Here is a 23,539-nt window from a genome sequence, read left to right as displayed (position 1 = left end):
CACTACACAAACAGACACACTTGCCGGCTTGCTTCATGTGGCTATGCATTGTACTGGAACCACCACACTATGGAAACAGACACACCTGCTTGCTTTATGTGGCTATGCATTGGACTGGGATGCAAGGATGAGGGCCAATGTTCATGACGCTCAAAGCTGAGCCTTCCGGAACACGATCTCTTCCCTTGGAAGAAAGGAACTGGGATCACTTTCATTCCAAGAGGTGATTTCAGAACTGGACCCGAAATTACCATGGAGAAGCACTGTGCATTTAATGTTCCTACGAGCACTGCTGCTCCAGCACAGAAAAGCAGTTGCAAAGAAATCTCGCATACCTTCATGATGCTGAACCGTCTCGACGCCAGTATAAAGCATGTATTGCATTCCAACATGACATCTTACAAGAGTGAAAAGCAGAAATACTCCTGTTTAAAACACAGACTGAACCTATAAAGGTAGGGGTTTGTCTGGGATTTGAACCGAGGTCCTCTCACACCCGAAGCGAGAATCATACCCCTATACCAACTAGACTGCCGCTGCATAGTCATTTGAAACATCTTCTGAAGCGTCTTTCCGAAAAGCAGGGCCATTTGGAGGCTCTCTCTCTCTAAGCGTGCCATAGCAATTGATGTTTTCTGTCAAGGATTTTTTGTTTGTCTCTAGCAAGGCAAGAGGTAGTCAAAATGCCCTGTGCCATTGAGCTGAACTAGGGCACTGATGTGAAAAGCAGACCTTTTTTGGTAGTTGTAACCCGCTGCAAGTCATGGACCCTTGCACCTTAGACTTCCCAACCAGAAGCACTGAAGGGCCTGCTAGCTCTTGAGCCAGAGGAGCATGCCTCTTGGATTCAAGCACACTTGCTCGATCAGCGCTCGATCAAGTGAGATTTATATTAGTGGCTCATAGGCCTGAAACACTCACCTGGGTGACGCAGGGTTGCTGATTTCCCGGAATGGCCCTTGATGGGGAAATCACCTCCTTTCCCCCGCCTCATTTCAGAATTGTGTGCTAGTCGCAAGACAGTGTTCAGGGGTTCATGGGTACTGCCTACTCCCAGCTGCCTCTCTGTCTTCTTCATGTAAATTGCAAGTCACGAGGAGGCACCATTGCCAATATGCTCCGCCCACCTAACCAAGAAACCTAGTTTGAGCTTGTCTGCCTGTGTTGTTGCAGGGGCAGTGTCTTCTTTGCCCAAAAGGTGGCAGGAGAGCCTCACTTCAAACGATAGAATCAACTGCTTAAGTAGAAACCAGCATGGTAGTTACTGTCATAAAGTGCAGCTCTAACAGAAGGTGTGCCTGAGACGCCCCTTCCAGTAATACACAGAATTTTGATTGAGGGCACAGCCGATGGGTTGGTGGATTTCTCCTCACATGCCACAGCAGCTTCCAAAGATAGTGGTGTGAGGAGCTGGCTCTGCAAGCAGAGCAAGATTTAAGGGAAGAAAATACACCTGTCAGAAGTGGGATTTGAACCCACGCCTCCACGAAGAGACCAGAAGGCTCAGCTTCACTGAAGATCAAGCTCTCTTGAGTCTGGCACCTTAGACCACTCGACCATCCTGACAGCCGAAACAGTGTGCAGGTCGGACTCTTCAGTCTGCACTTGTTGATTTTGCCGCTTGCAATGTTCCTATCAAAGTCACAGCTTTAAAGGCCCCACAATATAACATGGCCAAGAAAAAAAAAAAAAAACAGAACAAGAAACAATGCACATGCACGACCACCGAGGGATGCAGATAACTTTTTAGCGTCCTGCAATAGTAAAGCACGTTTTACACAGGTCACAAGTTTTTAAAGGTCATTTCTGTCTAAGTGTGCATTGAGAGAGATTGAGGTTTTAGGGAGCAAACACAAAAGCTGCTGCTTCCAATTGTTTCTGCCCGGTCTCGAACCGGGGACCTTTCACGTGTGAGGCGAACGAGATAACCACTACACTACAGAAACAAGCTTGCTGGTTTCACTGAAGGAGCACAGTTCCCCTCATATGTTTGCACGATTTCCTCTATACTTTATCAGGAGTTGCTCGGAATGCGAGGGGTAAGTGTGAAAATTGCAGCGGTGTCAGCCAGCATGCATACACTCAGACGTCCTGAAAAATCCCACAGCTGCGGGCAGAGACAGACAAATATCTGATGCCTAAATGCCAGGAAAGAGAGCCTGTGAAATCATCACACAGGGCGCACTGAGAGCAAGCAGGAAGGAAGCCAAGGCATTATAATCCATTTTTCGCCTGAGGCAAAAAATATGTTTTGCGCAACAATGCTTCTAGTGGAATGAGAAATGTTGAGGGGTTGTGTATTTTGAGCAGGATTTGATTGTTTTCCGCTAAAATGGGCTCGTCCGGGATTTGAACCCGGGACCTCTTGCACCCTAAGCAAGAATAATACCCCTAGACCAACGAGCCTGGGCACAGAAATGCAACGGCTCCGACCCTGCTCGGAGGTTTGGTGACAGAGAGTGGGAGACTACATCCCAAAGCAAGAAACTGCACATGGTGCTCTCTTCTGCAGTACGACTAGAGTCATTTGCATGGTCTTCATCGAACATGACATAAAAAGCCTCTATCCTTTAGACATTTTGGCCCAGATTTACAAGAAAATGACTAAGCGCGACGCTGTGCCAAATTTGCAAGCCCCACGCGCCGTCATTTTCAAAATGCAGGGAAGCGTCGTATTTAGTAGAATACAGCGCACCACTGTGCTTCCCCCTTCGCCAGCTCTAAATTAGCTGCTGAGCGCCAATGCAGCCGTTCTTGCACCATGGTACAAGGATGACTGCGTTGAGGGGGAAATTGTTTTTGTGCAGGAAGGGACACCTTCCTGCCCCAAAAAAAAATCTTCAATGGTGATTTGCTCTTACTTCTATGTGTGCTGCAGAATGCATCACACATAGAAAGAGCAAAAACAAGGAGAAATGAAAACATTTCTTCTCAGTGCGCCACTCTAACGACACCCCTGGGATGCCGTTGGATTTTGGCGCTGACGCAGATTTACGCCAACTCCTAAATCTGGAGCAGCATAAAAATGCTATGGTGTTGCTGCGGCACACTCCCAACAACACCCATTGCACGCCCCTTCCAGGGAACGCGCTGCGTGCTAAGGGGCCGTATTTACAAGGTGGTGTTAAGCCACAAAAAGTGGCTGAACGCCATCTTGTAAATACCGCGCAGTGCATAGTGCCACCGGGGCATCACTAAAAGTGATGCTCCGGTGGCGATAGGGCCTTGTAAGTCTGGCACTTTATTTGCTCAAGGTGTGTGTTCTTGGTGAGGGCAGGAAAGCTATTTTCGCTCTCGTACCTTCCTTCCTTGGCTGGCTTGAATGCTGTAGGCTCAGGCTTCATTGCAAAGGTCAAACAGTGAGCAACTGACTGCCGCAACTCCGCTTGGTGAGCTGTGACAGATGCCCCAGGAGCGTAGTACCTCACGATGGTGAGGGATAGACACAGTCTCTTTTATCTCAGCTTGCCTGTCAGGTGAGGCAGGAAATGCAAATACTGTGAAAAAGCCCAGCGACTCGAACCAGGGACCTTTCGCATGTGAGGTGCGCATGATAACCACTACACTACACAAACAGACACACTTGCCGGCTTGCTTCATGTGGCTATGCATTGTACTGGAACCACCACACTATGGAAACAGACACACCTGCTTGCTTTATGTGGCTATGCATTGGACTGGGATGCAAGGATGAGGGCCAATGTTCATGACGCTCAAAGCTGAGCTTTCCGGAACACGATCTCTTCCCTTGGAAGAAAGGAACTGGGATCACTTTCATTCCAAGAGGTGATTTCAGAACTGGACCCGAAATTACCATGGAGAAGCACTGTGCATTTAATGTTCCTACGAGCACTGCTGCTCCAGCACAGAAAAGCAGTTGCAAAGAAATCTCGCATACCTTCATGATGCTGAACCGTCTCGACGCCAGTATAAAGCATGTATTGCATTGCAACATGAAATCTTACAAGAGTGAAAAGCAGAAATACTCCTGTTTTAAACACAGACTGAACCTATAAAGGTAGGGGTTTGTCTGGGATTTGAACCAAGGTCCTCTCACACCCGAAGCGAGAATCATACCCCTATACCAACTAGACTGCCGCTGCATAGTCATTTGAAACATCTTCTGAAGCGTCTTTCCGAAAAGCAGGGCCATTTGGAGGCTCTCTCTCTCTAAGCGTGCCATAGCAATTGATGTTTTCTGTCAAGGATTTTTTGTTTGTCTCTAGCAAGGCAAGAGGTAGTCAAAATGCCCTGTGCCAGTGAGCTGAACTAGGGCACTGATGTGAAAATCAGACACTTTCTGGTAGTTGTAACCCGCTGCAAGTCATGGACCCTTGCACCTTAGACTTCCCAACCAGAAGCACTGAAGGGCCTGCTAGCTCTTGAGCCAGAGGAGCATGCCTCTTGGATTCAAGCACACTTGCTCGATCAGCGCTCGATCAGGCTTGATCAGGCGAGATTTATATTAGTGGCTCATAGGCCTGAAACACTCACCTGGGAGACGCAGGGTGGCTGATTTCCCGGAATGGCCCTTGATGGGGAAATCACCTCCTTTCCCCCGCCTCATTTCAGAATTGTGTGCTAGTCGCAAGACAGTGTTCAGGGGTTCATGGGTACTGCCTACTCCCAGCTGCCTCTCTGTCTTCTTCATGTAAATTGCAAGTCACGAGGAGGCACCATTGCCAATATGCTCCGCCCACCTAACCAAGAAACCTAGTTTGAGCTTGTCTGCCTGTGTTGTTGCAGGGGCAGAGTCTTCTTTGCCCAAAAGGTGGCAGGAGAGCCTCACTTCAAACGATAGAATCAACTGCTTAAGTAGAAACCAGCATGGTAGTTACTGTCATAAAGTGCAGCTCTAACAGAAGGTGTGCCTGAGACGCCCCTTCCAGTAATACACAGAATTTTGATTGAGGGCCCAGCCGATGGGTTGGTGGATTTCTCCTCACATGCCACAGCAGCTTCCAAAGATAGTGGTGTGAGGAGCTGGCTCTGCAAGCAGAGCAAGATTTAAGGGAAGAAAATACACCTGTCAGAAGTGGGATTTGAACCCACGCCTCCATGAAGAGACCAGAAGGCTCAGCTTCACTGAAGATCAAGCTCTCTAGAGTCTGGCGCCTTAGACCACTCGGCCATCCTGACAGCCAAAACAGTGTGCAGGTCGGACTCTTCAGTCTGCACTTGTTGATTTTGCCGCTTGCAATGTTCCTATCAAAGTCACAGCTTTAAAGGCCCCACAATATAAAATGGCCAAGAAAAAAAAAAAAAAACAGAACAAGAAACAATGCACATGCACGACCACCGAGGGATGCAGATAACTTTTTAGCGTCCTGCAATAGTAAAGCACATTTTACATAGGTCACAAGTTTTTAAAGGTCATTTCTGTCTAAGTGTGCATTGAGAGAGACTGAGGTTTTAGGGAGCAAACACAAAAGCTGCTGCTGCCAAGTGTTTCTGCCTAGTCTCGAACCGGGGACCTTTCATGTGTGGGGCGAACATGATAACCACTACACTACAGAAACAAGCTTGCTGGCTTGACTGAAGGAGCACAGTTCCCCTCATATGTTTGCACGATTTCCTCTATACTTTATCAGCAGTTGCTCGGAATGCGAGGGGTAAGTGTGAAAATTGCAGCGGTGTCAGCCAGCATGCATACACTCAGACGTCCTGAAAAATCCCACAGCTGCGGGCAGAGACAGACAAATATCTGATGCCTAAATGCCAGGAAGGAGAGCCTGTGAAATCATCACACAGGGCGCACTGATAGCAAGCAGGAAGGAAGCCAAGGCATTGTAATCCATTTTTCGCCTGAGGCAAAAAATATGTTTTGCGCAACAATGCTTCGAGTGGAATGAGAAATGTTGAGGGGTTGTGTATTTTGAGCAGGATTTGATTGTTTTCCGCTAAAATGGGCTCGTCTGGGATTTGAACCCGGGACCTCTCGCACCCTAAGCGAGAATCATACCCCTAGACCAACGAGCCTGGGCACAGAAATACAACGGCTCCGACCCTGCTCGGAGGGTTGGTGACAGAGAGTGGGAGACTACATCCCAAAGCAAGAAACTGCACATGGTGCTCTCTTCTGCAGTACGACTAGAGTCATTTGCATGGTCTTCATCGAACATGACATAAAAAGCCTCTATCCTTTACACATTTTGGCCCAGATTTACAAGAAAATGACTAAGCGCGACGCTGTGCCAAATTTGCAAGCCCCACGCGCCGTCATTTTCAAAATGCAGGGAAGCGCCGTATTTAGTAGAATACAGCGCACCCCTGTGCTTCCCCCTGTGCCAGCTCTAAATTAGCTGCTGAGCGCCAATGCAGCCGTTCTTGCACCATGGTACAAGGATGACTGCGTTGAGGGGGAAATTGTTTTTGTGCAGGAAGGGACACCTTCCTGCCCAAAAAAAAAATCTTCAATGGTGATTTGCTCTTACTTCTATGTGTGCTGCAGAATGAATCACACATAGAAAGAGCAAAAACAAGGAGAAATGAAACCATTCTCCTCAGTGCGCCACTCTAACGACACCCCTGGGATGGCGTTGGATTTTGGCGCTGATGCAGATTTACGCCAACTCCTAAATCTGGAGCAGCATCAAAATGCTATGGTGTTGCTGTGGCACACTCCCAACAACACCCATTGCACGCCCCTTCCAGGGAACGCGCTGCGTGCTAAGGGGCCGTATTTACAATGTGGTGTTAAGCCACAAAAAGTGGCTGAACGCCATCTTGTAAATACTGCGCAGTGCATAGTGCCACCGGGGCGTCACTAAAAGTGATGCTCCGGTGGCGATAGGGCCTTGTAAGTCTGGCACTTTATTTGCTCAAGGTGTGTGTTCTTGGTGAGGGCAGGAAAGCTATTTTCGATCTCGTACCTTCCTTCCTTGGCTGGCTTGAATGCTGTAGGCTCAGACTTCATTGCAAAGGTCAAACAGTGAGCAACTGACTGCCGTAAGCTGGCGCAACTCCTCTTGGTGAGCTGTGACAGATGCCCCAGGAGCGTAGTACCTCACGATGGTGAGGGATAGACACAGTCTCTTTCATCTCAGCTTGCCTGTCAGGTGAGGCAGGAAATGCAAATACTGTGAAAAAGCCCAGCGACTCGAACCAGGGACCTTTCGCATGTGAGGTGCGCATGATAACCACTACACTACACAAACAGACACACTTGCCGGCTTGCTTCATGTGGCTATGCATTGTACTGGAACCACCACACTATGGAAACAGACACACCTGCTTGCTTTATGTGGCTATGCATTGGACTGGGATGCAAGGATGAGGGCCAATGTTCATGACGCTCAAAGCTGAGCCTTCCGGAACACGATCTCTTCCCTTGGAAGAAAGGAACTGGGATCACTTTCATTCCAAGAGGTGATTTCAGAACTGGACCCGAAATTACCATGGAGAAGCACTGTGCATTTAATGTTCCTACGAGCACTGCTGCTCCAGCACAGAAAAGCAGTTGCAAAGAAATCTTGCATACCTTCATGATGCTGAACCGTCTCGACGCCAGTATAAAGCATGTATTGCATTCCAACATGACATCTTACAAGAGTGAAAAGCAGAAATACTCCTGTTTAAAACACAGACTGAACCTATAAAGGTAGGGGTTTGTCTGGGATTTGAACCGAGGTCCTCTCACACCCGAAGCGAGAATCATACCCCTATACCAACTAGACTGCCGCTGCATAGTCATTTGAAACATCTTCTGAAGCGTCTTTCCGAAAAGCAGGGCCATTTGGAGGCTCTCTCTCTCTAAGCGTGCCATAGCAATTGATGTTTTCTGTCAAGGATTTTTTGTTTGTCTCTAGCAAGGCAAGAGGTAGTCAAAATGCCCTGTGCCAGTGAGCTGAACTAGGGCACTGATGTGAAAAGCAGACCTTTTTTGGTAGTTGTAACCCGCTGCAAGTCATGGACCCTTGCACCTTAGACTTCCCAACCAGAAGCACTGAAGGGCCTGCTAGCTCTTGAGCCAGAGGAGCATGCCTCTTGGATTCAAGCACACTTGCTCGATCAGCGCTCGATCAAGCGAGATTTATATTAGTGGCTCATAGGCCTGAAACACTCACCTGGGAGACGCAGGGTTGCTGATTTCCCGGAATGGCCCTTGATGGGGAAATCACCTCCTTTCCCCCGCCTCATTTCAGAATTGTGTGCTAGTCGCAAGACAGTGTTCAGGGGTTCATGGGTACTGCCTACTCCCAGCTGCCTCTCTGTCTTCTTCATGTAAATTGCAAGTCACGAGGAGGCACCATTGCCAATATGCTCCGCCCACCTAACCAAGAAACCTAGTTTGAGCTTGTCTGCCTGTGTTGTTGCAGGGGCAGTGTCTTCTTTGCCCAAAAGGTGGCAGGAGAGCCTCACTTCAAACGATAGAATCAACTGCTTAAGTAGAAACCAGCATGGTAGTTACTGTCATAAAGTGCAGCTCTAACAGAAGGTGTGCCTGAGACGCCCCTTCCAGTAATACACAGAATTTTGATTGAGGGCCCAGCCGATGGGTTGGTGGATTTCTCCTCACATGCCACAGCAGCTTCCAAAGATAGTGGTGTGAGGAGCTGGCTCTGCAAGCAGAGCAAGATTTAAGGGAAGAAAATACACCTGTCAGAAGTGGGATTTGAACCCACGCCTCCACGAAGAGACCAGAAGGCTCAGCTTCACTGAAGATCAAGCTCTCTTGAGTCTGGCACCTTAGACCACTCGGCCATCCTGACAGCCGAAACAGTGTGCAGGTCGGACTCTTCAGTCTGCACTTGTTGATTTTGCCGCTTGCAATGTTCCTATCAAAGTCACAGCTTTAAAGGCCCCACAATATAACATGGCCAAGAAAAAAAAAAAAAAACAGAACAAGAAACAATGCACATGCACGACCACCGAGTGATGCAGATAACTTTTTAGCGTCCTGCAATAGTAAAGCACGTTTTACACAGGTCACAAGTTTTTAAAGGTCATTTCTGTCTAAGTGTGCATTGAGAGAGATTGAGGTTTTAGGGAGCAAACACAAAAGCTGCTGCTTTCAATTGTTTCTGCCCGGTCTCGAACCGGGGACCTTTCACGTGTGAGGCGAACGTGATAACCACTACACTACAGAAACAAGCTTGCTGGTTTCACTGAAGGAGCACAGTTCCCCTCATATGTTTGCACGATTTCCTCTATACTTTATCAGCAGTTGCTCGGAATGCGAGGGGTAAGTGTGAAAATTGCAGCGGTGTCAGCCAGCATGCATACACTCAGACGTCCTGAAAAATCCCACAGCTGCGGGCAGAGACAGACAAATATCTGATGCCTAAATGCCAGGAAAGAGAGCCTGTGAAATCATCACACAGGGCGCACTGAGAGCAAGCAGGAAGGAAGCCAAGGCATTATAATCCATTTTTCGTCTGAGGCAAAAAATATGTTTTGCGCAACAATGCTTCTAGTGGAATGAGAAATGTTGAGGGGTTGTGTATTTTGAGCAGGATTTGATTGTTTTCCGCTAAAATGGGCTCGTCCGGGATTTGAACCCGGGACCTCTTGCACCCTAAGCAAGAATAATACCCCTAGACCAACGAGCCTGGGCACAGAAATGCAACGGCTCCGACCCTGCTCGGAGGTTTGGTGACAGAGAGTGGGAGACTACATCCCAAAGCAAGAAACTGCACATGGTGCTCTCTTCTGCAGTACGACTAGAGTCATTTGCATGGTCTTCATCGAACATGACATAAAAAGCCTCTATCCTTTAGACATTTTGGCCCAGATTTACAAGAAAATGACTAAGCGCGACGCTGTGCCAAATTTGCAAGCCCCACGCGCCGTCATTTTCAAAATGCAGGGAAGCGTCGTATTTAGTAGAATACAGCGCACCACTGTGCTTCCCCCTTCGCCAGCTCTAAATTAGCTGCTGAGCGCCAATGCAGCCGTTCTTGCACCATGGTACAAGGATGACTGCGTTGAGGGGGAAATTGTTTTTGTGCAGGAAGGGACACCTTCCTGCCCCAAAAAAAAATCTTCAATGGTGATTTGCTCTTACTTCTATGTGTGCTGCAGAATGCATCACACATAGAAAGAGCAAAAACCAGGAGAAATGAAAACATTTCTTCTCAGTGCGCCACTCTAACGACACCCCTGGGATGCCGTTGGATTTTGGCGCTGACGCAGATTTACGCCAACTCCTAAATCTGGAGCAGCATAAAAATGCTATGGTGTTGCTGTGGCACACTCCCAACAACACCCATTGCACGCCCCTTCCAGGGAACGCGCTGCGTGCTAAGGGGCCGTATTTACAAGGTGGTGTTAAGCCACAAAAAGTGGCTGAACGCCATCTTGTAAATACTGCGCAGTGCATAGTGCCACCGGGGCATCACTAAAAGTGATGCTCCGGTGGCGATAGGGCCTTGTAAGTCTGGCACTTTATTTGCTCAAGGTGTGTGTTCTTGGTGAGGGCAGGAAAGCTATTTTCGCTCTCGTACCTTCCTTCCTTGGCTGGCTTGAATGCTGTAGGCTCAGGCTTCATTGCAAAGGTCAAACAGTGAGCAACTGACTGCCGCAACTCCTCTTGGTGAGCTGTGACAGATGCCCCAGGAGCGTAGTACCTCACGATGGTGAGGGATAGACACAGTCTCTTTTATCTCAGCTTGCCTGTCAGGTGAGGCAGGAAATGCAAATACTGTGAAAAAGCCCAGCGACTCGAACCAGTGACCTTTCGCATGTGAGGTGCGCATGATAACCACTACACTACACAAACAGACACACTTGCCGGCTTGCTTCATGTGGCTATGCATTGTACTGGAACCACCACACTATGGAAACAGACACACCTGCTTGCTTTATGTGGCTATGCATTGGACTGGGATGCAAGGATGAGGGCCAATGTTCATGACGCTCAAAGCTGAGCTTTCCGGAACACGATCTCTTCCCTTGGAAGAAAGGAACTGGGATCACTTTCATTCCAAGAGGTGATTTCAGAACTGGACCCGAAATTACCATGGAGAAGCACTGTGCATTTAATGTTCCTACGAGCACTGCTGCTCCAGCACAGAAAAGCAGTTGCAAAGAAATCTCGCATACCTTCATGATGCTGAACCGTCTCGACGCCAGTATAAAGCATGTATTGCATTGCAACATGAAATCTTACAAGAGTGAAAAGCAGAAATACTCCTGTTTTAAACACAGACTGAACCTATAAAGGTAGGGGTTTGTCTGGGATTTGAACCAAGGTCCTCTCACACCCGAAGCGAGAATCATACCCCTATACCAACTAGACTGCCGCTGCATAGTCATTTGAAACATCTTCTGAAGCGTCTTTCCGAAAAGCAGGGCCATTTGGAGGCTCTCTCTCTCTAAGCGTGCCATAGCAATTGATGTTTTCTGTCAAGGATTTTTTGTTTGTCTCTAGCAAGGCAAGAGGTAGTCAAAATGCCCTGTGCCAGTGAGCTGAACTAGGGCACTGATGTGAAAATCAGACACTTTCTGGTAGTTGTAACCCGCTGCAAGTCATGGACCCTTGCACCTTAGACTTCCCAACCAGAAGCACTGAAGGGCCTGCTAGCTCTTGAGCCAGAGGAGCATGCCTCTTGGATTCAAGCACACTTGCTCGATCAGCGCTCGATCAGGCTTGATCAGGCGAGATTTATATTAGTGGCTCATAGGCCTGAAACACTCACCTGGGAGACGCAGGGTGGCTGATTTCCCGGAATGGCCCTTGATGGGGAAATCACCTCCTTTCCCCCGCCTCATTTCAGAATTGTGTGCTAGTCGCAAGACAGTGTTCAGGGGTTCATGGGTACTGCCTACTCCCAGCTGCCTCTCTGTCTTCTTCATGTAAATTGCAAGTCACGAGGAGGCACCATTGCCAATATGCTCCGGCCACCTAACCAAGAAACCTAGTTTGAGCTTGTCTGCCTGTGTTGTTGCAGGGGCAGTGTCTTCTTTGCCCAAAAGGTGGCAGGAGAGCCTCACTTCAAACGATAGAATAAACTGCTTAAGTAGAAACCAGCATGGTAGTTACTGTCATAAAGTGCAGCTCTAACAGAAGGTGTGCCTGAGACGCCCCTTCCAGTAATACACAGAATTTTGATTGAGGGCCCAGCCGATGGGTTGGTGGATTTCTCCTCACATGCCACAGCAGCTTCCAAAGATAGTGGTGTGAGGAGCTGGCTCTGCAAGCAGAGCAAGATTTAAGGGAAGAAAATACGTCTGTCAGAAGTGGGATTTGAACCCACGCCTCCATGAAGAGACCAGAAGGCTCAGCTTCACTGAAGATCAAGCTCTCTTGAGTCTGGTGCCTTAGACCACTCGGCCATCCTGACAGCCGAAACAGTGTGCAGGTCTGACTCTTCAGTCTGCACTTGTTGATTTTGCCGCTTGCAATGTTCCTATCAAAGTCACAGCTTTAAAGGCCCCACAATATAACATGGCCAAGAAAAAAAAAAAAAACAGAACAAGAAACAATGCACATGCACGACCACCGAGGGATGCAGATAACTTTTTAGCGTCCTGCAATAGTAAAGCACGTTTTACACAGGTCACAAGTTTTTAAAGGTCATTTCTGTCTAAGTGTGCTTTGAGAGAGACTGAGGTTTTAGGGAGCAAACACAAAAGCTGCTGCTTCCAAGTGTTTCTGCCCGGTCTCGAACCGGGGACTTTTCGCGTGTGAGGCGAACATGATAACCACTACACTACAGAAACAAGCTTGCTGGTTTGACTGAAGGAGCACAGTTCCCCTCATATGTTTGCACGATTTCCTCTATACTTTATCAGCAGTTGCTCGGAATGCGAGGGGTAAGTGTGAAAATTGCAGCGGTGTCAGCCAGCATGCATACACTCAGACGTCCTGAAAAATCCCACAGCTGCGGGCAGAGACAGACAAATATCTGATGCCTAAATGCCAGGAAAGAGAGCCTGTGAAATCATCACACAGGGCGCACTGAGAGCAAGCAGGAAGGAAGCCAAGGCATTATAATCCATTTTTCGTCTGAGGCAAAAAATATGTTTTGCGCAACAATGCTTCTAGTGGAATGAGAAATGTTGAGGGGTTGTGTATTTTGAGCAGGATTTGATTGTTTTCCGCTAAAATGGGCTCGTCCGGGATTTGAACCCGGGACCTCTTGCACCCTAAGCAAGAATAATACCCCTAGACCAACGAGCCTGGGCACAGAAATGCAACGGCTCCGACCCTGCTCGGAGGTTTGGTGACAGAGAGTGGGAGACTACATCCCAAAGCAAGAAACTGCACATGGTGCTCTCTTCTGCAGTACGACTAGAGTCATTTGCATGGTCTTCATCGAACATGACATAAAAAGCCTCTATCCTTTAGACATTTTGGCCCAGATTTACAAGAAAATGACTAAGCGCGACGCTGTGCCAAATTTGCAAGCCCCACGCGCCGTCATTTTCAAAATGCAGGGAAGCGTCGTATTTAGTAGAATACAGCGCACCACTGTGCTTCCCCCTTCGCCAGCTCTAAATTAGCTGCTGAGCGCCAATGCAGCCGTTCTTGCACCATGGTACAAGGATGACTGCGTTGAGGGGGAAATTGTTTTTGTGCAGGAAGGGACACCTTCCTGCCCCAAAAAAAAATCTTCAATGGTGATTTGCTCTTACTTCTATGTGTGCTGCAGAATGCATCACACATAGAAAGAGCAAAAACCAGGAGAAATGAAAACATTTCTTCTCAGTGCGCCACTCTAACGACACCCCTGGGATGCCGTTGGATTTTGGCGCTGACGCAGATTTACGCCAACTCCTAAATCTGGAGCAGCATAAAAATGCTATGGTGTTGCTGTGGCACACTCCCAACAACACCCATTGCACGCCCCTTCCAGGGAACGCGCTGCGTGCTAAGGGGCCGTATTTACAAGGTGGTGTTAAGCCACAAAAAGTGGCTGAACGCCATCTTGTAAATACTGCGCAGTGCATAGTGCCACCGGGGCATCACTAAAAGTGATGCTCCGGTGGCGATAGGGCCTTGTAAGTCTGGCACTTTATTTGCTCAAGGTGTGTGTTCTTGGTGAGGGCAGGAAAGCTATTTTCGCTCTCGTACCTTCCTTCCTTGGCTGGCTTGAATGCTGTAGGCTCAGGCTTCATTGCAAAGGTCAAACAGTGAGCAACTGACTGCCGCAACTCCTCTTGGTGAGCTGTGACAGATGCCCCAGGAGCGTAGTACCTCACGATGGTGAGGGATAGACACAGTCTCTTTTATCTCAGCTTGCCTGTCAGGTGAGGCAGGAAATGCAAATACTGTGAAAAAGCCCAGCGACTCGAACCAGTGACCTTTCGCATGTGAGGTGCGCATGATAACCACTACACTACACAAACAGACACACTTGCCGGCTTGCTTCATGTGGCTATGCATTGTACTGGAACCACCACACTATGGAAACAGACACACCTGCTTGCTTTATGTGGCTATGCATTGGACTGGGATGCAAGGATGAGGGCCAATGTTCATGACGCTCAAAGCTGAGCTTTCCGGAACACGATCTCTTCCCTTGGAAGAAAGGAACTGGGATCACTTTCATTCCAAGAGGTGATTTCAGAACTGGACCCGAAATTACCATGGAGAAGCACTGTGCATTTAATGTTCCTACGAGCACTGCTGCTCCAGCACAGAAAAGCAGTTGCAAAGAAATCTCGCATACCTTCATGATGCTGAACCGTCTCGACGCCAGTATAAAGCATGTATTGCATTGCAACATGAAATCTTACAAGAGTGAAAAGCAGAAATACTCCTGTTTTAAACACAGACTGAACCTATAAAGGTAGGGGTTTGTCTGGGATTTGAACCAAGGTCCTCTCACACCCGAAGCGAGAATCATACCCCTATACCAACTAGACTGCCGCTGCATAGTCATTTGAAACATCTTCTGAAGCGTCTTTCCGAAAAGCAGGGCCATTTGGAGGCTCTCTCTCTCTAAGCGTGCCATAGCAATTGATGTTTTCTGTCAAGGATTTTTTGTTTGTCTCTAGCAAGGCAAGAGGTAGTCAAAATGCCCTGTGCCAGTGAGCTGAACTAGGGCACTGATGTGAAAATCAGACACTTTCTGGTAGTTGTAACCCGCTGCAAGTCATGGACCCTTGCACCTTAGACTTCCCAACCAGAAGCACTGAAGGGCCTGCTAGCTCTTGAGCCAGAGGAGCATGCCTCTTGGATTCAAGCACACTTGCTCGATCAGCGCTCGATCAGGCTTGATCAGGCGAGATTTATATTAGTGGCTCATAGGCCTGAAACACTCACCTGGGAGACGCAGGGTGGCTGATTTCCCGGAATGGCCCTTGATGGGGAAATCACCTCCTTTCCCCCGCCTCATTTCAGAATTGTGTGCTAGTCGCAAGACAGTGTTCAGGGGTTCATGGGTACTGCCTACTCCCAGCTGCCTCTCTGTCTTCTTCATGTAAATTGCAAGTCACGAGGAGGCACCATTGCCAATATGCTCCGGCCACCTAACCAAGAAACCTAGTTTGAGCTTGTCTGCCTGTGTTGTTGCAGGGGCAGTGTCTTCTTTGCCCAAAAGGTGGCAGGAGAGCCTCACTTCAAACGATAGAATAAACTGCTTAAGTAGAAACCAGCATGGTAGTTACTGTCATAAAGTGCAGCTCTAACAGAAGGTGTGCCTGAGACGCCCCTTCCAGTAATACACAGAATTTTGATTGAGGGCCCAGCCGATGGGTTGGTGGATTTCTCCTCACATGCCACAGCAGCTTCCAAAGATAGTGGTGTGAGGAGCTGGCTCTGCAAGCAGAGCAAGATTTAAGGGAAGAAAATACGTCTGTCAGAAGTGGGATTTGAACCCACGCCTCCATGAAGAGACCAGAAGGCTCAGCTTCACTGAAGATCAAGCTCTCTTGAGTCTGGTGCCTTAGACCACTCGGCCATCCTGACAGCCGAAACAGTGTGCAGGTCTGACTCTTCAGTCTGCACTTGTTGATTTTGCCGCTTGCAATGTTCCTATCAAAGTCACAGCTTTAAAGGCCCCACAATATAACATGGCCAAGAAAAAAAAAAAAAACAGAACAAGAAACAATGCACATGCACGACCACCGAGGGATGCAGATAACTTTTTAGCGTCCTGCAATAGTAAAGCACGTTTTACACAGGTCACAAGTTTTTAAAGGTCATTTCTGTCTAAGTGTGCTTTGAGAGAGACTGAGGTTTTAGGGAGCAAACACAAAAGCTGCTGCTTCCAAGTGTTTCTGCCCGGTCTCGAACCGGGGACTTTTCGCGTGTGAGGCGAACATGATAACCACTACACTACAGAAACAAGCTTGCTGGTTTGACTGAAGGAGCACAGTTCCCCTCATATGTTTGCACGATTTCCTCTATACTTTATCAGCAGTTGCTCGGAATGCGAGGGGTAAGTGTGAAAATTGCAGCGGTGTCAGCCAGCATGCATACACTCAGACGTCCTGAAAAATCCCACAGCTGCGGGCAGAGACAGACAAATATCTGATGCCTAAATGCCAGGAAAGAGAGCCTGTGAAATCATCACACAGGGCGCACTGAGAGCAAGCAGGAAGGAAGCCAAGGCATTGTAATCCATTTTTCGCCTGAGGCAAAAAATATGTTTTGCGCAACAATGCTTCGAGTGGAATGAGAAATGTTGAGGGGTTGTGTATTTTGAGCAGGATTTGATTGTTTTCCGCTAAAATGGGCTCATCCGGGATTTGAACCCGGGACCTCTCGCACCCTAAGCGAGAATCATACCCCTAGACCAACGAGCCTGGGCACAGATATGCAACGGCTCCGACCCTGCTCGGAGGTTTGGTGACAGGGAGTGGGAGACTACATCCCAAAGCAAGAAACTGCACATGGTGCTCTCTTCTGCAGTACGACTAGAGTCATTTGCATGGTCTTCATCGAACATGACATAAAAAGCCTCTATCCTTTAGACATTTTGGCCCAGATTTACAAGAAAATGACTAAGCGCGACGCTGTGCCAAATTTGCAAGCCCCACGCGCCGTCATTTTCAAAATGCAGGGAAGCGCCGTATTTAGTAGAATACAGCGCACCCCTGTGCTTCCCCCTGCGCCAGCTCTAAATTAGCTGCTGAGCGCCAATGCAGCCGTTCTTGCACCATGGTACAATGATGACTGCGTTGAGGGGGAAATTGTTTTTGCGCAGGAAGGGACACCTTCCTGCCCCAAAAAAAAATCTTCAATGGTGATTTGCTCTTACTTCTATGTGTGCTGCAGAATGCATCACACATAGAAAGAGCAAAAACAAGGAGAAATGAAAACATTTCTCCTCAGTGAGCCACTCTAACGACACCCCTGGGATGGCGTTGGATTTTGGCGCTGACGCAGATTTACGCCAACTCCTAAATCTGGAGCAGCATCAAAATGCTATGGTGTTGCTGTGGCACACTCCCAACAACACCCATTGCACGCCCCTTCCAGGGAACGCGCTGCGTGCTAAGGGGCCGTATTTACAAGGTGGTGTTAAGCCACAAAAAGTGGCTGAACGCCATCTTGTAAATACCGCGCAGTGCATAGTGCCACCGCGGCGTCACTAAAAGTGATGCTCCGGTGGAGATAGGGCCTTGTAAGTCTGGCACTTTATTTGCTCAAGGTGTGTGTTCTTCGTGAGGGCAGGAAAGCTATTTTCGCTCTCGTACCTTCCTTCCATGGCTGGCTTGAATGCTGTAGGCTCAGGCTTCATTGCAAAGGTCAAACAGTGAGCAACTGTCTGCCGTAAGCTGGCGCAACTCCTCTTGGTGAGCTGTGACAGATGCCCCAGGAGCGTAGTACCTCACGATGGTGAGGGATAGACAGTCTCTTTTATCTCAGCTTGCCTGTCAGGTGAGGCAGGAAATGCAAATACTGTGAAAAAGCCCAGCGACTCGAACCAGGGACCTTTCGCATGTGAGGTGCGCATAATAACCACTACACTACACAAACAGACACACTTGCCGGCTTGCTTCATGTGGCTATGCATTGTACTGGAACCACCACACTATGGAAACAGACACACCTGCTTGCTTTATGTGGCTATGCATTGGACTGGGATGCAAGGATGAGGGCCAATGTTCATGACGCTCAAAGCTGAGCCTTCTGGAACACGATCTCTTCCCTTGGAAGAAAGGAACTGGGATCACTTTCATTCCAAGAGGTGATTTCAGAACTGGACCCGAAATTACTATGGAGAAGCACTGTGCATTTAATGTTCCTACGAGCACTGCTGCTCCAGCAGAGAAAAGCAGTTGCAAAGAAATCTCGCATACCTTCATGATGCTGAATCGTCTAGACGCCAGTATAAAGATTGTATTGCATTGCAACATGACATCTTACAAGAGTGAAAAGCAGAAATACTCCTGTTTAAAACACAGACTGAACCTATAAAGGTAGGGCTTTGTCTGGGATTTGAACCAAGGTCCTCTCACACCCGAAGCGAGAATCATACCCCTATACCAACTAGACTGCCGCTGCATAGTCATTTGAAACATCTTCTGAAGCGTCTTTCAGAAAAGCAGGGCCATTTGGAGGCTCTCTCTCTCTAAGCGTGCCATAGCAATTGATGTTTTCTGTCAAGGATTTTTTGTTTGTCTCTTGCAAGGCAAGAGGTAGTCAAAATGCCCTGTGCCAGTGAGCTGAACTAGGGCACTGATGTGAAAAGCAGACCCTTTCTGGTAGTTGTAACCCGCTGCAAGTCATGGACCCTTCCACCTTAGACTTCAAAACCAGAAGCACTGAAGGGCCTGCTAGCTCTTGAGCCAGAGGAGCATGCCTCTTGGATTCAAGCACACTTGCTCGATCAGGCGAGATTTATATTAGTGGCTCATAGGCCTGAAACACTCACCTGGGAGACGCAGGGTGGCTGATTTCCCGGAATGGCCCTTGATGGGGAAATCACCTCCTTTCCCCCGCCTCATTTCAGAATTGTGTGCTAGTCGCAAGACAGTGTTCAGGGGTTCATGGGTACTGCCTACTCCCAGCTGCCTCTCTGTCTTCTTCATGTAAATTGCAAGTCACGAGGAGGCACCATTGCCAATATGCTCCGCCCACCTAACCAAGAAACCCAGTTTGAGCTTGTCTGCCTGTGTTGTTGCAGGGGCAGTGTTCTTTGCCCAAAAGGTGGCAGGAGAGCCTCACTTCAAACGATAGAATCAACTGCTTAAGTAGAAACCAGCATGGTAGTTACTGTCATAAAGTGCAGCTCTAACAGAAGGTGTGCCTGAGACGCCCCTTCCAGTAATACACGGAATTTTGATTGAGGTCCCAGCCGATGGGTTGGTGGATTTCTCCTCACATGCCACAGCAGCTTCCGAAGATAGTGGTGTGAGGAGCTGGCTCTGCAAGCAGAGCAAGATTTAAGGGAAGAAAATACACCTGTCAGAAGTGGGATTTGAACCCACGCCTCCATGAAGAGACCAGAAGGCTCAGCTTCACTGAAGATCAAGCTCTCTTGAGTCTGGCGCCTTAGACCACTCGGCCATCCTGACAGCCAAAACAGTGTGCAGGTCGGACTCTTCAGTCTGCACTTGTTGATGCTGCCGCTTGCAATGTTCCTATCAAAGTCACAGCTTTAAAGGCCCCACAATATAACATGGCCAAGAAAAAAAAAAAAAAAACAGAACTAGAAACAGTGCACATGCACGACCACCGAGGGATGCAGATAACTTTTTAGCGTCCTGCAATAGTAAAGCACGTTTTACACAGGTCACAAGTTTTTAAAGGTCATTTCTGTCTAAGTGTGCATTGAGAGAGACTGAGGTTTTAGGGAGCAAACACAAAAGCTGCTGCTGCCAAGTGTTTCTGCCCGGTCTCGATCCGGGGACCTTTCTCGTGTGAGGCGAACATGATAACCACTACACTACAGAAACAAGCTTGCTGGCTTGCCTGAAGGAGCACAGTTCCCCTCATATGTTTGTACGATTTCCTCTATACTTAATCAGCAGTTGCTCGGAATGCGAGGGGTAAGAGTGAAAATTGCAGCGGTGTCAGCCACCATGCATACACTCAGACGTCCTGAAAAATCCCACAGCTGCGGGCAGAGACAGACAAATATCTGATGCCTAAATGCCAGGAACGAGAGCCTGTGAAATCATCACACAGGGCGCACTGAGAGCAAGCAGGAAGGAAGCCAAGGCATTGTAATCCATTTTTCGCATGAGGCAAAAAATATGTTTTGCGCAACAATGCTTCGAGTGGAATGAGAAATGTTGAGGGGTTGTGTATTTTGAGCAGGATTTGATTGTTTACCGCTAAAATGGGCTCGTCCGGGATTTGAACCCGGGACCTCTCGCACCCTAAGCGAGAATCATACCCCTAGACCAACGAGCCTGGGAACAGAAACGCAACGGCTCCGACCCTGCTCGGAGGGTTGGTGACAGAGAGTGGGAGACTACATCCCAAAGCAAGAAACTGCACATGGTGCTGTCACTGCAGTACGACTAGAGTCATTTGCATGGTCTTCATCGAACATGACATAAAAAGCCTCTATCCTTTAGACATTTTGGCCCAGATTTACAAGAAAATGACTGAGCGCGACGCTGTGCCAAATTTGCAAACACCACGCACCGTCATTTTCAAAATGCAGGGAAGCGCCGTATTTAGTAGAATACAGCGCACCCCTGTGCTTCCCCCTGCGCCAGCTCTAAATTTGCTGCTGAGCGCCAACGCAGCCGTTCTTGCACCATGGTACAAGGATGACTGCGTTGAGGGGGGAAATTGTTTTTGTGCAAGAAGGGACACCTTCCTGCCCAAAAAAAAAATCTTCAATGGTGGTTTGCTCTTACTTCTATGTGTGCTGCAGAATGCCTCACACATAGAAAGAGCAAAAACAAGGAGAAATGAAAACATTTCTCCTCAGTGCGCCACTCTAACGACACCCCTGGGATGGCGTTGGATTTTGGCGCTCACGCAGATTTACGCCAACTCCTAAATCTGGAGCAGCATCAAAATGCTATGGTGTTGCTGTGGCACACTCCCAGCAACACCCATTGCACGCCCCTTCCAGGGAATCCGCTGCGTGCTAAGGGGCCGTATTTACAAGGTGGTGTTAAGCCACAAAAAGTGGCTGAACGCCATCTTGTAAATACCGCGCAGTGCATAGTGCCACCGGGGCGTCACTAAAAGTGATGCTCCGGTGGCGATAGGGCCTTGTAAGTCTGGCACTTTATTTGCTCAAGGTGTGTGTTCTTGGTGAGGGCAGGAAAGCTATTTTCGCTCTCGTACCTTCCTTCCTTGGCTGGCTTGAATGCTGTAGGCTCAGGCTTCATTGCAAAGGTCAAACAGTGAGCAACTGACTGCCGCAAGCTGGCGCAACTCCTCTGGGTGAGCTGTGACAGATGCCCCAGGAGCGTAGTACCTCACGATGGTGAGGGATAGACACAGTCTCTTTTATCTCAGCTTGCCTGTCAGGTGAGGCAGGAAATGCAAATACTGTGAAAAAGCCCAGCGACTCGAACCAGGGACCTTTCGCATGTGAGGTGCGCATGATAACCACTACACTACACAAACAGACACACTTGCCGGCTTGCTTCATGTGGCTATGCATTGTACTGGAACCACCACACTATGGAAACAGACACACCTGCTTGCTTTATGTGGCTATGCATTGGACTGGGATGCAAGGATGAAGGCCAATGTTCATGACGCTCAAAGCTGAGCCTTCCGGAACACGATCTCTTCCCTTGGAAGAAAGGAACTGGGATCACTTTCATTCCAAGAGGTGATTTCAGAACTGGACCCGAAATTACCATGGAGAAGCACTGTGCATTTAATGTTCCTACGAGCACTGCTGCTCCAGCACAGAAAAGCAGTTGCAAAGAAATCTCGCATACCTTCATGATGCTGAACCGTCTCGACGCCAGTATAAAGCATGTATTGCATTGCAACATGACATCTTACAAGAGTGAAAAGCAGAAATACTCCTGTTTAAAACACAGACTGAACCTATAAAGGTAGGGGTTTGTCTGGGATTTGAACCGAGGTCCTCTCACACCCGAAGCGAGAATCATACCCCTATACCAACTAGACTGCCGCTGCATAGCCATTTGAAACATCTTCTGAAGCGTCTTTCCGAAAAGCAGGGCCATTTGGAGGCTCTCTCTCTCTAAGCGTGCCATAGCAATTGATGTTTTCTGTCAAGGATTTCTTGTTTGTCTCTAGCAAGGCAAGAGGTAGTCAAAATGCACTGTGCCAGTGAGCTAAACTAGGGCACTGATGTGAAAAGCAGACCCTTTCTGGTAGTTGTAACCCGCTGCAAGTCATGGACCCTTGCACCTTAGACTTCCCAACCAGAAGCACTGAAGGACCTGCTAGCTCTTGAGCCAGAGGAGCATGCCTCTTGGATTCAAGCACACTTGCTCGATCAGCTCTCGATCAGGCAAGATTTATATTAGTGGCTCATAGGCCTGAAACACTCTCCTGGGAGACGCAGGGTGGCTGATTTCCCGGAATGGCCCTTGATGGGGAAATCACCTCCTTTCCCCCGCCTCATTTCAGAATTGTGTGCTAGTCGCAAGACAGTGTTCAGGGGTTCATGGGTACTGCCTACTCCCAGCTGCCTCTCTGTCTTCTTCATGTAAATTGCAAGTCACGAGGAGGCACCATTGCCAATATGCTCCGCCCACCTAATCAAGAAACCTAGTTTGAGCTTGTCTGCCTGTGTTGTTGCAGGGGCAGTGTCTTCTTTGCCCAAAAGGTGGCAGGAGAGCCTCACTTAAAACGATAGAATCAACTGCTTAAGTAGAAACTAGCATGGTAGTTACTGTCATAAAGTGCAGCTCTAACAGAAGGTGTGCCTGAGACGCCCCTTCCAGTAATACACAGAATTTTGATTGAGGGCCCAGCCGATGGGTTGGTGGATTTCTCCTCACATACCACAGCAGCTTCCAAAGATAGTGGTGTGAGGAGCTGGCTCTGCAAGCAGAGCAAGATTTAAGGGAAGAAAATACACCTGTCAGAAGTGGGATTTGAACCCACGTCTCCATGAAGAGACCAGAAGGCTCAGCTTCACTGAAGATCAAGCTCTCTTGAGTCTGGGGCCTTAGACCACTCGGCCATCCTGACAGCCAAAAGAGTGTGCAGGTCGGACTCTTCAGTCTGCACTTGTTGATTTTGCCGCTTGCAATGTTCCTATCAAAGTCACAGCTTTAAAGGCCCCACAATATAACATGGCCAAGAAAAAAAGAAAAAAAACAGAACAAGAAACAATGCACATGCACGACCACCGAGGGATGCAGATAACTTTTTAGCGTCCTGCAATAGTAAAGCACGTTTTACACAGGTCACAAGTTTTTAAAGGTCATTTCTGTCTAAGTGTGCATTGAGAGAGACTAAGGTTTTAGGGAGCAAACACAAAAGCTGCTGCTTCCAAGTGTTTCTGCCCGGTCTCGAAACGGGGACCTTTCACGTGTGAGGTGAACGTGATAACCACTACACTACAGAAACAAGCTTGCTGGTTTGACTGAAGGAGCACAGTTCCCCTCATATGTTTGCACGATTTCCTCTATACTTTATCAGCAGTTGCTCGGAATGCGAGGGGTAAGTGTGAAAATTGCAGCGGTGTCAGCCAGCATGCATACACTCAGACGTCCTGAAAAATCCCACAGCTGCGCGCAG

General features: G+C 48.3%; 10 non-coding genes across 10 annotated transcripts; all 10 read right to left on the bottom strand.

The window, feature by feature from the left end:
* Nucleotides 1-2,334: 2,334 nt before the first annotated feature.
* TRNAP-AGG (transfer RNA proline (anticodon AGG)) lies at nt 2,335-2,406 on the bottom strand. The gene has a single exon. It is a non-coding gene; the product is annotated as a tRNA-Pro (tRNA).
* Nucleotides 2,407-5,907: 3,501 nt separating this feature from the next.
* Nucleotides 5,908-5,979, bottom strand: TRNAP-AGG (transfer RNA proline (anticodon AGG)). The gene has a single exon. It is a non-coding gene; the product is annotated as a tRNA-Pro (tRNA).
* A 3,039-nt stretch (nt 5,980-9,018) lies between these two features.
* TRNAV-CAC (transfer RNA valine (anticodon CAC)) lies at nt 9,019-9,091 on the bottom strand. The gene has a single exon. It is a non-coding gene; the product is annotated as a tRNA-Val (tRNA).
* Nucleotides 9,092-9,479: 388 nt separating this feature from the next.
* TRNAP-AGG (transfer RNA proline (anticodon AGG)) lies at nt 9,480-9,551 on the bottom strand. The gene has a single exon. It is a non-coding gene; the product is annotated as a tRNA-Pro (tRNA).
* A 3,039-nt stretch (nt 9,552-12,590) lies between these two features.
* On the bottom strand, nt 12,591-12,663 carry TRNAV-CAC (transfer RNA valine (anticodon CAC)). The gene has a single exon. It is a non-coding gene; the product is annotated as a tRNA-Val (tRNA).
* A 388-nt stretch (nt 12,664-13,051) lies between these two features.
* Nucleotides 13,052-13,123, bottom strand: TRNAP-AGG (transfer RNA proline (anticodon AGG)). The gene has a single exon. It is a non-coding gene; the product is annotated as a tRNA-Pro (tRNA).
* Nucleotides 13,124-16,162: 3,039 nt separating this feature from the next.
* Nucleotides 16,163-16,235, bottom strand: TRNAV-CAC (transfer RNA valine (anticodon CAC)). The gene has a single exon. It is a non-coding gene; the product is annotated as a tRNA-Val (tRNA).
* Nucleotides 16,236-16,623: 388 nt separating this feature from the next.
* TRNAP-AGG (transfer RNA proline (anticodon AGG)) lies at nt 16,624-16,695 on the bottom strand. The gene has a single exon. It is a non-coding gene; the product is annotated as a tRNA-Pro (tRNA).
* Nucleotides 16,696-19,301: 2,606 nt separating this feature from the next.
* On the bottom strand, nt 19,302-19,413 carry TRNAL-CAA (transfer RNA leucine (anticodon CAA)). Its single transcript has 2 exons — nt 19,376-19,413; nt 19,302-19,347 (listed from the first exon to the last, which is right to left on the bottom strand). It is a non-coding gene; the product is annotated as a tRNA-Leu (tRNA).
* Nucleotides 19,414-20,182: 769 nt separating this feature from the next.
* Nucleotides 20,183-20,254, bottom strand: TRNAP-AGG (transfer RNA proline (anticodon AGG)). The gene has a single exon. It is a non-coding gene; the product is annotated as a tRNA-Pro (tRNA).
* Nucleotides 20,255-23,539: the final 3,285 nt, after the last annotated feature.

Source organism: Pleurodeles waltl, unplaced genomic scaffold (assembly GCF_031143425.1).
Source record: "Pleurodeles waltl isolate 20211129_DDA unplaced genomic scaffold, aPleWal1.hap1.20221129 scaffold_91, whole genome shotgun sequence".
Lineage (NCBI taxonomy): Eukaryota > Metazoa > Chordata > Amphibia > Caudata > Salamandridae > Pleurodeles > Pleurodeles waltl.
Note: the sequence above shows the minus strand (reverse complement) of the source record. Positions and strands in the feature narration are given on the sequence as shown.